Source organism: Leptopilina heterotoma, unplaced genomic scaffold, assembly GCF_015476425.1.
Source record: "Leptopilina heterotoma isolate Lh14 unplaced genomic scaffold, ASM1547642v1 Lhet_335, whole genome shotgun sequence".
In the NCBI taxonomy this organism is placed as follows: Eukaryota; Metazoa; Arthropoda; class Insecta; order Hymenoptera; family Figitidae; genus Leptopilina; species Leptopilina heterotoma.
The window spans coordinates 205,461-219,740 of NW_025111024.1; positions in this window are offsets into that span (position 1 = coordinate 205,461).

The following is a 14,280-nucleotide window of genomic DNA, read 5'->3' on the forward strand; positions in this document are numbered from 1 at the left end:
AACCAAACGCAAACTTCTATTAAAATGACTTCAGGAAACACCACTGGAGTTAAAAGACATTTAGAAAAGAAGCATCCAGAAGAATATAAGAAAATTTATTTGATTGTGTCAAGCCCACATTCTCAAGTAATATTGTAGTCTAAAATTTAAATTATTAATTATTATTTCTAATTTAGAAATATTTTCTATTGCTAAAATATTTTTTTAAAAATAATTTTAAATTCATATTTTTAAAAATTTTAATTTACAAGAAACTTACTATATTTTAACCTTTATTTGATTAAATTTCCTTTTTTATAACTTTTATGTAATTTAATTATAACTTAGGTTTAGTTTAAACATTGATAAATTTATTAATAATTCTATTAATATGTAACTTAACTTTATCATAAAAAATTAAATTCTCAGCACATATTTCGCGTTGACTGAACTATAATATATTAAATAATCATAGAATTAATATAGTATATAATATTCTTTACTGATTGGTCTATCATTGAATTTTTTCTAATTAAAAAAATGATTTGACTGTAATATATCGTAAAATAAATCGTATTTTTATATAATATGTTTATTAATCAAAACTATTTTAATTTAACTCTACATTTATTCTAACTTAATCAGGGTGGTCACAAGTTTCAGTTTATTCATTTCCCTGATATTTCCCTGACAATTTACTGACATTAAAATCATTTTCCCTGACAAAATTCTTTTTTAAGAAAAATATAAAAGTTTACAGAAAATGAGTAACCGTTATGAATTTTAACAATTTCTTAAAATGACAATTATAACACTTCCTAAATACAATTATTTTCTACAATTTTCAACTAAACTTCATCTTTAATTCAATCGTTTTAAATAATTTTCCGAAATTTCTTCTATATATAGATATATAGAATTAAATTATTTAAATACAGAAACGCAATTTTTTATGGTAATTGTAACTGACCATGTTTTTTTCCAAAGTTTTTAAAATATATTATTTTCTAAAAATTATAATAAAAAAATTCTTACAATTAAGATTTTAAAAATATTTTTAAATAATTTTTATAAGAAAATAGTTTTCTAATTATATACAATTGAAAAATTTCCAAACAATATGGAAATTTGGTAAAATCATTTGAAAATAATTGAATTTTTAAAAAATATAAATAAAAATCATCACATTTTCGAATAATTTTAATTATAAATTAATATGACCATGAGTTTTTCGAAATTTCAATAAGTCTGAAAAAGTATATTTTCATAATTTTTTTTACTTTGTTCTAGGATAATTAAATCTTAAAAAATTATGATAAAAGAATTCTAAGAATTAGATTTCAAAAATATGTAATGTTTCGAAAATAATTAAATTTCTTAAAAGAATTTTTGTATAATTTAATTAAACTAATTAATTTTTTTTTTTTTTTTTTATTGTTTATACTCCTGCCCTCTTGGCCTTACGCACTTCGACAAGAGTCCCCGAGAAATACTTTTTTGGATTAAGCATAACCATTCTACATATGAAAATTCTATATATTAACCTAATTTTTTGCGTCTACAGCCGACTTTATTAGGAGTACTCGCATTACGCCTGGACCACCCGTCAATGGGTTTTCTCGCCAGAGAAGAGGGAAACTGTAGAAAACCTCTCTGAGTACAACCGGTTTATCGACAGTCGAGTTCTAATGGTGTGTACCGGACAATAATCGACGGTGCACATCATTATACCTCGACGTCAAACCTCCCGCTCAGATTGTCTCACGTGCCGGAAAAATACCAAGCCAAGTGGGCGCGAACCAAGGATACTTTATACCCTTGGTCCTTAAACGACCACCAACGCCAGGCACTTATCCGACTGAGCCAATCTGTCGGTTCAACTAATTAATTTTTTGATAAATTTTAATTAAATACTTTAAACATGATTTTTTTCTCCAAAATGTTAAAAATAATTCTAAAATATTATTTTTGCATTTATTTGAATTTTTGGAATAATATGTAATTGAAAATACTGAAAGTATTGAATTTTAAAAATTAGAAGCTAATTTTCATAATTTTAATTGATTTTCATTTTTAAATTTACATCTAAAGATTTTTCATTAACATTACAAAAGTCAATAGAAATCAAAATAAGTTGCAGTTTTTTACTAAAAATTGTGGAATTTTGTTTCAATGTTTAGAAGAAAAATCTAAAAAGTAGCAATTTTTGAAAATAAGTCGAAAAAAGTCTCAATTTTCTTAATTTCCCAGACAAAAAACTTTTTTCTTGTCATTTCTCTGACTTTACTGACAAACACTTTTTTCCTGACTTTACAGACTTTACTGACATGTGGCCACCCTGTTCATTCTGACCTAACTCTATATTAATTAATAATTTCCTCTATAATTGAACTTCACAATTCCTTGTGTTCCCATAGGCGTTTACTCAAGAGCACCTTAATGAAAAAACTGTAGACTGGATAGTCAAAAAATATTTACCATACAACTTTTTCGACGATGAAGAAACACAGGAGTATTTTCTGTATTTAAACCCATCAGCACAATTTCCGAAAAGAAATGAACTTAAATCATTGATAGCTACACGTTTTGAAAATATGCAAAAAGCTGTGATGTCCATTGTTCAGAATAACAAATCAAAAATTTCCTTCACACTAGACAGTTGGACTTCAATTGCGGGTAAATCGTACCACGTAATAACCATTCACTTTATAAATGATGACTGGGCCTTACAATCACTTTTAATTGACTTCTGTGCTGCAAATGGTGAGCATACAGGTAGAGATATTGCCCTAATTTTTTATAAAGTTGTAAAAAATTATGGTTTAGAGGAAAAAATTCAGGGAATTACAGTGGACAACGCATCATCGAATACCACCTTTATGAAAGAGCTATCATATTTGATAAATTTTGATTCAAAGAACCAACACTTTCAGTGTTATGCGCATGTCGTAAATTTAGCAGCACAAGACCTATTAAAACAACTTAAGTTAGAAGATGATAATGTGGAATGGGAAAATGAAAATTTGGAAGAGTTAGAATTAGATAGTGACGATGATAATTGCACTCAAAATGAAAATTGTGATGAGAATGAAGAAATGGAAACAGAAGTCGTCATTGAATGTGAGAAACTTAGTTGTAAAACGCCACTTGCAAAACTAAGACGACTTTTCTCTAAGCTAAAGAACTCTGAACAGTGGAAAAATAAACTAAAAAGTTGCTGCGAATCCTGTAACGTAAAATTCAGGTCTCCAAATGTCGATGTCAGTACGAGGTGGAATTCAAGCTATGAAATGATTAAATTGGGACTTGAAATGCAGAAACCCTTAATATTGCTGTGCGAACATAACGAAAATTTAAAACATCTATTTTTAGGAAACGAGGAATGGCTAATTTTGCAAGAAGTATGCAAGCATTTAAAACATTTTCAAGTTTTATCGAAGCTTTTGAGTGGCGACAAATATGTGACTCTACCTTATGTTGTCATAGGATTTAATATGCTGGTTGATAAATTGGATGAGAGTATTAAAGAAATGGAAGAGCAAATTTCTTCCAATATATTGCAACAAATTCTGAAAGCTCTTCAAGCAGCTCGTGCCAAACTTTTTAAACATTACAACAAAAGCAACTGGATTTATTGCGCTTGTTTTGATTTTTGATCCACGACATAAAATTAAAATGTTTAAAAAAACAACTTGGGGAAGAGAAATGATGAAATACTCAGTACATGTTTTTGAGACGATTTATAGAAATATATATTATATTTCTAAAGTTAAAGAGGTAAAAATGTTAATTATTAAAAATTTTAAAAATAGTAGTGTTGTCGCCGTAAGAAACAACTAATATTATTATTTTTGGTGAGTTGGTTACTCAACTGAGAGCCAACTCTACTTTATTTATTTAACAAGTAAAAGTACAAAAACTTGGAGATAATCAATCCTTCCAATTCTTCACTGAGCCTTATTGGAAGACAAACGTGCTATCACTTTGAGTAGCGACTAATTAATCTGACCACACCTGCTTATGCTTTAGTTTTAAAGGACTGTGAACTCGTCCCCACTCTTTACAATACACACTCATACTTTATACTGTCGACACCTCCCCCCTTTAAATTATCGATGATTTTTAAATTAATACATTTATTTAAAAATTCGATGCAGGTTTCCTTCTAGGAGGTTTCGAATGTAATTCAAAATTTTAATCCTTACAGATTTTTCTCAATAGTTTCATTCTAAGTTGGACCTGTATTATTAAAGTTACAATTTCTGTTACAATTCTGAATACAATATCTTATGAAATTTAAGGTACACTGTATAATTTCTTTTTTTTAAAGATTATAAGTACAATACTTGCATATTTTATATACTCTAAATTCGTCAAAAACTATTCTCTCGAACTCTCAAATCTTTCATGTTTTTCTAAGTCTTCTAGCATCATTTCACTTCTTACTAATTTCTGCTTCTTTCATTCTGGCTAAATTGAAAAACCTTAGTAATTTTGGTAATTTATCATTAGTAAATTTTAAATCGTCTTTTTTGAAATCTAATTCTATTCTGATCGTTTCCTTAAAGTATCTATTTATATTTCACAATTTCTTATCATTATAATTATTCTTTTCGCATTCTATAGCTAGAACTATTTCTTTTACAAATATACGTATATAACCTATGGCTGTTTTTCACAAATGTTTCATCGCTGAGTAATAATGGAGATTTTAGACAATTTTCGTTAAACATTTTTATTAAATCCGCGTCACAATTTTCTGTTTGATATATTAAATAGCTCGATTCGTTTCTCTTACAACTTTATATTCTTCTATAGTGCTACATTTTTCTAAGTCTGTCTTGTCAATCGGTACGTATTCAGTTTTCGTTTGTAAAATGTATGGTTTGCTTTGTCATCGTTCGTTTCTTCTCAAATTGTCTTTAGTAAGTAAGTAAGTACTCAAATACTTAATCGCATTGTCATTGTCCATATCGTCATACTTTGTTTCTCTTCTTACATTAACATTATACCATCTGATCCTTTTGGTACGTTCGTTTCTTCATAATATCTTTGCTCTTCTTTATCTTCTTTAAATCGTGTAGACATATAATTCGCATCTTCCGTTAAAGTCTTCAACATTTACTGTAATGCTGGTCCATTTCGTCATATTTATTTCTTTTGTTTATTAATATCTTATTCGTCGTAATATTCTTCATATCGTGTTGATCTATTTTGTTATATTTGTTTTCTTGATTCATTTATATTTCATCATATAGTCCTACTGGAATGTCCTATTCGTCATAATATTCTTGATACCTTTTTCATTCATTTCGTTATATTTGTTTCCTTTATTGATTCATATTTTATTTTTCAGTCCTGCTTGAATATCCTAGTCGTCATAATATTATTATCTCATTGGTTCATTTCGTCATAATTGTTTTATATTTTATCATTCAATCCTACTTGAATATCCTAGTCGTCATAATGTTATTATCTTATTGATTCACTTTGTCATAATGGTTTCCTTTATTGATTCATAGTTTATCATTCAGTCCTACTTAAATATCCGAGTCGTCATATTATTATCTTATTGGTTCATTTCGTCATAATTATCCGATTCGTCATAATGTTATTTATACTTTGTTTTCTTCTATGTTTCTATATTTGTAATCAATATTTCTTTTATCCTTGTACGTTCAAATTTTCGTCGTAAAATTAACTATCCTTTTCTTTGTACTATTTTACATCTCTTTAATCGTATTTCATTTGCGTTATCATTATCTATTTAAGGTATTTCGTTTAATTGTGCTATTTCTGATTTCTTCCTTTTTTTAATCGTTGACATAAATCACATGTTTTGATAAAATCTTTAACATCTTTTGTAATGTTGGGCCAGTTTGTCATATTTTTTATCTTCTGTACTGTAATATCCTTAGAATAGTGTCCTCCTAATATTCCTTTATGTGCTTCTGCTATAATTTTTCTTCTATTTCTTTCAATGTGTTTCTTTATCAAATATATTTCCTTATCATCACCTTTCCATATTTTAAAAAGAATTCTTGATATTTTGCTTTTATCTATATCTTCGTAAATAATTCTTATTCTTTCTTCTCTAGTTTCTTTTTCTAAAAATTCTGTTAATTGCTCATTTGTCACCTGAGGACTAATTTTTATTTTGTTATCTTCTTCTGTTTCTTCGTTCGTTATCCAAATTTCTTTTATCCTTGTCGGTCCAAATTCTCGTCTTATGATTAACTGTCCGGTTTCTTCTATTTTGTTTCTTTTCAATCGCATTTTATTCGCGTCATCATTTTCTTTTTGAGGTATATTTCTTATCCATTGTACTTCTTTAGTATCTGTAGTCAATTTCATAGTCTTTATTACTTTGAATTCATCTTTAATTATTGATTGATCACTTTCTTCCGTCTGTGAATCTATTTCCATATTTTCGTTTTTATTTTCGTCATCAACTATTGAATTGTCGTCTTCTGTTTGCGTATCTATTTCCATGTTATCATTTTCTTCGTTTACACCTGTAGTACGCGCGTTCTGCTGTTCTAACGTGTCATATGTACCATCTGTTGTCATCTGAACCCTTGGAATTCGCGATAAGGCGTCAGCATTTGTGTTAGCAACTCCTTTCTTATAAATAATTTCATAATCATATTCTTCCAATTTTAGTCTCCATCTCATTAATCTGCTTGTCGGATCTTTTACATTAAATAACCAAACTAAGGGTTTGTGATCTGTTACAATTTTAAATCTTCGTCCAAAAAGATGGTGTCTAAAATGTTTAACTGCCCATACAATTGCTAATAATTCTTTTTCAGTCGTCGTGTAATTTATTTCAGCTTTATTTAATGTTCTTGAAGCAAATGCTATTGGTTTATCTTCTCCGATTTGTCCTTGTGATAAAATTGCTCCTATAATCCTTCATTTGATGCATCAGTTGTTAAAACGAAAACTTGATTCCAATCTGGAAATTGTAGAATCGGTGCTGATATTAATTTATCTCTTAATTCGGAAAATGCGTTTTCTTCTTTCTGTGTCCACTCAAATGTAATTTCCTTTCGTAGTAGTTTAGTTAATGGATTTGCTATTTTAGAGAAGTTTTTAATAAATTTCCTGTAATAACCAATAAGCCCTAAAAATTGCTTAATCTGTTTTTGAGTTTTTGGTCTTGGATAATTCTTCACTTTTTCAATTCTATCTGCATTTGGCTTTATACCTTCTTTTGTAATAACATGACCTAAATATTCCAATTCTGGTCGCAAATATTCGCATTTATCAGGCTGTAATTTGAGTCCAACTTGTCGTAGTCTTATAAACAAATTCTTCAAATTTTTATTATGTTCTTCCAAAGTTCTTCCGTAAACAATAATATCGTCAATATAAGCAAAACATCCATTACCTATTAGTCCTTTTAATCCATTATTTATCATTCTTTGAAATGTTGGAGGGGCATTTTTTAAACCAAAAGGCATTCTATTATATTCATAATGACCTTCGTTTGTGCTAAAAGCTGTTTTTTCTTTGTCCTTGGGATTCATTCCTATTTGATGAAATCCGGAAGCAAGATCAAAGCAAGAAAAGAATTTAGAATTTCCTAATTGTTGAATAATCTCATCAATACATGGCAAAGGATATTTATCTAAAATAGTTTTTTCATTTAGTTTCCGATAATCTATAACAATTCGCCATTTTACTTTGCCTGAAGCGTCTTTTTTCTTTGGAACTATCCATAACGGTGAATTGAAAGGAGACATGCTTTCTCGAAGAATATTTTTCTTTAACATTTCTTTAATTTGTTCGTAAACTTCTTCCTGTAACATAGGTGGATATCTATATTGTTTTGTATTTACAGGTTGATCGTCTGTCGTTCTAATTGTATGCTCTGTTAATTTAGTTAAAGGTAAAGGGTCGTTTCCTAATGGAAAAATGTCGTGAAATTCTGTTATAATTCTTAGTGAATCTTCTTTTCCTTCTTTTATGTGGTCTAGTCGTGTTTTCGATAGTAATTCTTTAATTCTTTCACTACTGTTGAATTGATAAATTTTTTCGTCACTCAACTTATTTATAGAATCTATCCATAAGTCTTCATAAGCATCATACATACTTTCAATTTTTGCTGTATTTGGTGGTAAAATCGGTTTTCCTTCATAATTGTATTTTGTAACTGCTGAATATCCTCCTTCAAAATTAATGAAACAGATTTTATCTCTCTTATCTGCACTAGATTGCGGATGAAGTATTTTAGGCCCTAAATTTAAAATACCTTTTTCCAAGTCAATTTTAAATTTTTGATCGTAAAGTAAATTCATTCCAATTAAACCGTTTTCTCTAAATGCATTTTCATCTTTTGTAACTTGAAAAACTGATTCTTTACCGTAAAGTTTTAAACAAATAGAATATTCGAACATTATGGGATTGTTTCCGATTGTTAAAACATTATGAGGCGCGTATTTTTTAAAGTTTTTCCCTTCTAACATACTTTCTTTTATAATTGATATATTTGATCCTGTATCAACTACAAATTTTCCTGATGCTAACTTATCAAATTTTAAAGCCACAATAGGTGTGTCGTGTCTTCTTCGTTCTCTTGGTATCGGTGGAAAGTCGTGCTTAGCGGGTTCTCCGATAAAGAAAATTCTTCGCTTAGCTGCACTCGGTCTGGTGGTTTGGTGTTGATTGGTCGTGACTGAAAATTTTTAGTTTTTTCTTGACGTGGTGGTAAACCTTTTAATTTTCCTCTACAAACATCCTCTGTATGTCCTAAATTTTTACAATGGTTGCATTTTTCTAAATTTCTCGGTTTGCTAAATCTTGGTGTTGGTACTGGGTTTTCATTTCTTGGGTTTCTGGTAAAATTGTCAATTCTTCTTTTATCTTTCAAATTCACGTTAATTTCTGAGGCAATATTAAAACATTCATTCAGCGTTTTCGGTTTCTGAGGACGGATTCTAATTTCAAATTCTTCACGTATATTTCTTAAGAATGTGCTGACACTTGCATTTGTTTCTATTTCCTGTCTTACGAAAGTTTCTTGAGGTGTTATATTCATACTATCTATAGACTGCCTGATTTTATCCTGACACTGCATAAATCTTGAGGTGAATGACTCTAAACCTTCATTTTTGCCCATTATACATGAATCGCGAGCCCTTTGAAGTGATTCTAAACTATCTTTTTCTCCAAATAAAATTCTTAATCTCTCAAAAAAATCGGCAAAGGTTTTAACTGCATCTGCTCTAATTGTATTTGCTGCTCTTCCTACTAATTTTTGTGCAATTATTGCATGCAGTAATGTTAATCTTTCATTTCTGTTCGTTTTTCTTTTAGATAATCTTATTAGATGAATGAAATTTTCTAAACCGCTTCCGTTAAATTCTGGTACTAATTTTATGCTTTTCCCAAAATCATATTCTGTAACTTCTTCTAATTCTTCGTGATCGCTATTTAATTCGTTTTCATTTAAGGGTAAACCTTCCTCTCTTCTAACTGGTTGTTCCATCGCTACTAATCTCGTTTCGAATCTCTCCATTTTTGCAAGAATATTTTGCAAATGGTCATTTGAAGCACTTGATGTTTCTGGCATGATGTTTAGAATATTGTCTAATTTTAGTCTGTCAGTCAGTGATATTGAAAGGGATGAACTGTCTGTGTCTATTGTTTCGTTTTCCCTACTTTCTCTATATGAATTTAAATCCAGTTTAATTTTATAAATTTCCTATATCGTTTCGTACAATTTTTATTTTATATCCGTTCGCGTTTTCTAATTTAAAATTTCATTTCTTGCAATCCTGCTACAAGGAGTACACAAGAATATGAAATTCGTTTTTTTTAGTTTATTGTCGATGGCAATACTCATAAAATCACGGAGTATACCAACGCTTTAAAACAAACTTAGCCACACCCTATGAAGGTCGCCGTTCAACGTACGTAAAGTGGACTTATACTTTTGTTCTAAAGATTCGTAATTTTCTTTTATATACCTTACTGTTGGTCTGGATCGTAGTTCTGGATAATCTCGAACTCTGCTTCGTAGATTTGGATAACTCTCTGGATACCTCTGTAGATCTGGATAACTCTGGATACCTCTCTGTAGATCTTGATAACTCTCTGGATATCACTCTGTAGATCTGGATAACTCTCTGGATACCTCTCTATAGATCTGGATAACTCTCTGGATACCTCTCTGTAGATCTGGATAACTCTGGATATCACTCTGTAGATCTGGATAACTCTCTGGATACCTCTCTGTAGATCTGGATAACTCTCTGGATATCACTCTGTAGATCTGGATAACTCTCTGGATACCTCTCTATAGATCTGGATAACTCTCTGGATACCTCTCTGTAGATCTGGATAACTCTGGATATCACTCTGTAGATCTCTGCTTTTTCTTTACTTTCTCGTTCACTTTAGATAATCACTTTGTTTATCTGGAACTAACTCTGGGTTCTGGATACTCAAAATCTGGATGAACTTCCAAAATTTTTTGAATATCCTAGCGCTGCCACCAATTATGTTGTCGCCGTAAGAAACAACTAATATTATTATTTTTGGTGAGTTGGTTACTCAACTGAGAGCCAACTCTACTTTATTTATTTAACAAGTAAAAGTACAAAAACTTGGAGATAATCAATCCTTCCAATTCTTCACTGAGCCTTATTGGAAGACAAACGTGCTATCACTTTGAGTAGCGACTAATTAATCTGACCACACCTGCTTATGCTTTAGTTTTAAAGGACTGTGAACTCGTCCCCACTCTTTACAATACACACTCATACTTTATACTGTCGACAGTAGAAACAATGAATATTATTTTTATATATAGTTTAATTCATCCCTCGTTAAAACATTAGTAATTAAAACATTCTTTATAATATATATTACTTTTACTTTTAGTGTTATTTTTTTTAATATGTTTGAAATTTGTTTTAAATATGTAAAATATTTGATTCTACTTAATCATAAAAAATTGATTTATTTAATTATTTATCAGACAACTTTGAATCCAGCAACTTCAAATGTGCAAATTGATGTAAGTGATGAGGATGATGAATTAGATATCAGCTTATTTTTTGACGATCCTGAACGTCCAAGTCGAAAAGCTGATAACAACGATTGGAGATACGAATTAGATTTATATCTGATGCAGGAAAGAGCAGAAAAATCCATTGATATTTTAGAATGGTGGAAAAGAAATGAATCTTTATATCCAAATTTAGCTTGCATGGCTCGAGATCTTTTGTCAATTCAGGCTACATCAGTCGCATCAGAACGAGCATTTTCTCGGAGTTCCTTAATTATAAGGAAGCATCGTAACAGGCTCAGTAACGACTCAGCTAAACATTTAATGTGCCTAAACTCATGGGTTACATGTTCACTTTCATCTTTGATACAATCAACACTTCGTGAAAAAAAATAATGGGCTTTATTTTATTAAAACTACTTTTATTATCTATTACAATACATTTAACTTTTGTTTTAATTTATGTTACGATTTTTAGCACGACGATGTAACATTAATTTTGATTTTTTTAGTCACGAATACACACAATTGCGTGTAATGTTAAATATTCCTGCACTATCAAGACGATTTTTGTACGCCGATCTCCTTTTTCTTTTTAAAATCATCAACGGATGATTACACAATTACTCACAATTACTCTCGTCACTAAATTTGTACGTACCCGTCAAATCATCGCGTAAATCTACTTTGTTTAGACTACCGCGTATGAGAACGAACTATTTGTCTAATTCAGTGATAAACAGATTATATAGTGAGGCGAATGATTATCATGAGAGTGTTGACTTCATAGGATTTTCTCTTAAGGGGACTTTCTGGTTTAGAATTTCAAAAAAATAGATTTTTTTTTTTGCTTAAAAATGTTCCTTAGTATCATAGAATTACTGTCCCAAAACGATTTTTAAAAAATATGTACAAAAACAAAAGTTATAACAATATTTATGACGGTATGTATTTCAACAACAATCTACAGTTATCTTATTTACATATTTGGTGTTCCTCTTTTATTGATATTAGCTTGAAACATGTTACTCGAGGGTTTTTGGGGTCGCTGATTACGAATTTGATGTCAGTTTTTGAAAATACAAAATGGCGGATCCAATATGGCGGACGAAAAAATAAAAATTCAACCGGATTTGCTTAAAACTTGTTACTCGGGGGTTTTTGGGGTCGCTGATTACGAATTTGATGTCAGTTTTTGAAAATACAAAATGGCGGATCTAATATGGCGGACAAAGATTAAGAAATTAATTAAATTTAGTTGAAAATGGTTACTTGTGGCCTTTTGAGATTGCTAGTTATGAATGTAGGCACAAAACATTAACGTTCTAGGAACGTTTTAAATACATATACACTGAAAAAAAATGCTATAGAATCTAAAGATATGCTATTGCGGGCTGCCAAAAGCAGATATTGTTGAATGAATAGCATATGTTCAAAATCTTAAAGCATTGCGTTTGAATCAAATACTTCATTATCAATTTTGAAAGTAATACTGTCCGCCATATTAGATCCGCCACTTTGAATTTCCAAAAACTGACATCAAATTCATAATCAGCGACCCCAAAAACCCCCGAGTAGCAAGTTTTAAGCAAATCCGGTTGAATTTTTATTTTTTCGTCCGCCATATTGGATCCGCCATTTTGTATTTTCAAAAACTAACATCAAATTCGTAATCAGCGACCCCAAAAACCCCCGAGTAGCAAGTTTTAAGCTAATCCGGTTGAATTTTTATTTTTTCGTCCGCCATATTGGATCCGCCATTTTGGATTTTCAAAAACGGACATAAAATTCGTAATCAGCGACCCCAAAAACAGCGGGATACGAAGTTCTGTTGTAATAAAAAGTTGTTTGATATTCATGACTCAATGAATTATGTTATGAAAACTTTAAACGCGTTTTTCTCGAAAACTCATTTTTCAAACTGGTACAGAGCTTTTCTCGAAATCTACCGAACCGATTTTGAAATCCCAAAAATTTTTCGATTCTTTATTTAAAAAACTGGTGCCTAAACCTCTAAAAACTCATATTTCTACCGCCTGTGTTTTTATATGGAGGTAAATTGACCCAAAAACACGGCGTTTTTGCGAGTTTTTGAGAAAAATGTACATATAAAATAAAAAAACCTTTAAAAAAAATCGTTTTTGAGGTTTAGGCACAAGAATAAATCCTTATGAAGAGATTCCCGTTTGGAACTTGAATTTATGTATTACAGGTTGCCCGGAATCTAACGTACCAAAAAAAAGGTATCTTTTGGAAGACGCCACCTACAGCTATGAAATTGAACTAAATACACTCAAACATATTTTTTAAATTTTCTCTACGCAATGTGCTACAATGTCCAAAAATAGTTTTTACTGTTCTTACAATAAAAGTTTTAAAACCTTCCTTTTTTGTCAATTCTAAACCAGAAAGTCCCCTTAACGAATTTGTAAAGCAAATGCGTATTATAATTTTTTATAATAATAACGCCATTGTATAACTTATCATTCTTCGCAACACAGTTGTAAACAAAACCTTTTATAAATTATTATTTTAGTACCTATGTACGAATGGGAAATGTTCGTAAAAATGTTATAAATAAATAATAAATATACTTTTGTCAAAATTAAACTAAAATTGTAATTATTTATTCAAAATACATAAGAATTTGTAAAGGATAAGCCATTGCTAACACTGAAACTTTCTGATTACTGATGCAGTTTTCACCAATTTTATGCTATTGATTTATTAACTCTAATTAAAATTTCGAGACATTAATTAATGATTGTTAAAATTAAAGACTTAAGTAATAGACTTTAAATTTTTAAACTATTAAACCCAAAAGTTAAGTTGAATTAGAGATTACAAAAACCGATAATAATTAAATACAAAATGTTAATCTAATATTAACCTAATAATGTAAATGTTCATTTTACTTACGAACCTTATTAGTATCAATGCTTATTGCAATAATAAAAAAATAAAGTTTCACTTAAATAATTTCATAAAAATATTTATTAGAAAAGTTTTCGTTTTTTAAAGAAATAATTTATTGAAATAAAAATGACTAATTGCCTAAATAATTTAGTTTCATTGTCATTCTGACACATACAATATATTTATGTTAGCCGTTTTGTCATTTTTAGAACAGTTTCAATAACAAATAACAAAATATCAACGATAAGAATGAGAACCTCTGAGAACCTTTGAGAATGAGAATCTCGTTCAAATGAGACGAGATGAGATGAGATGTTAAACAAAACAACGATCAGTTGTCTCATTACTTCTTATTTCTCGATAAGTTC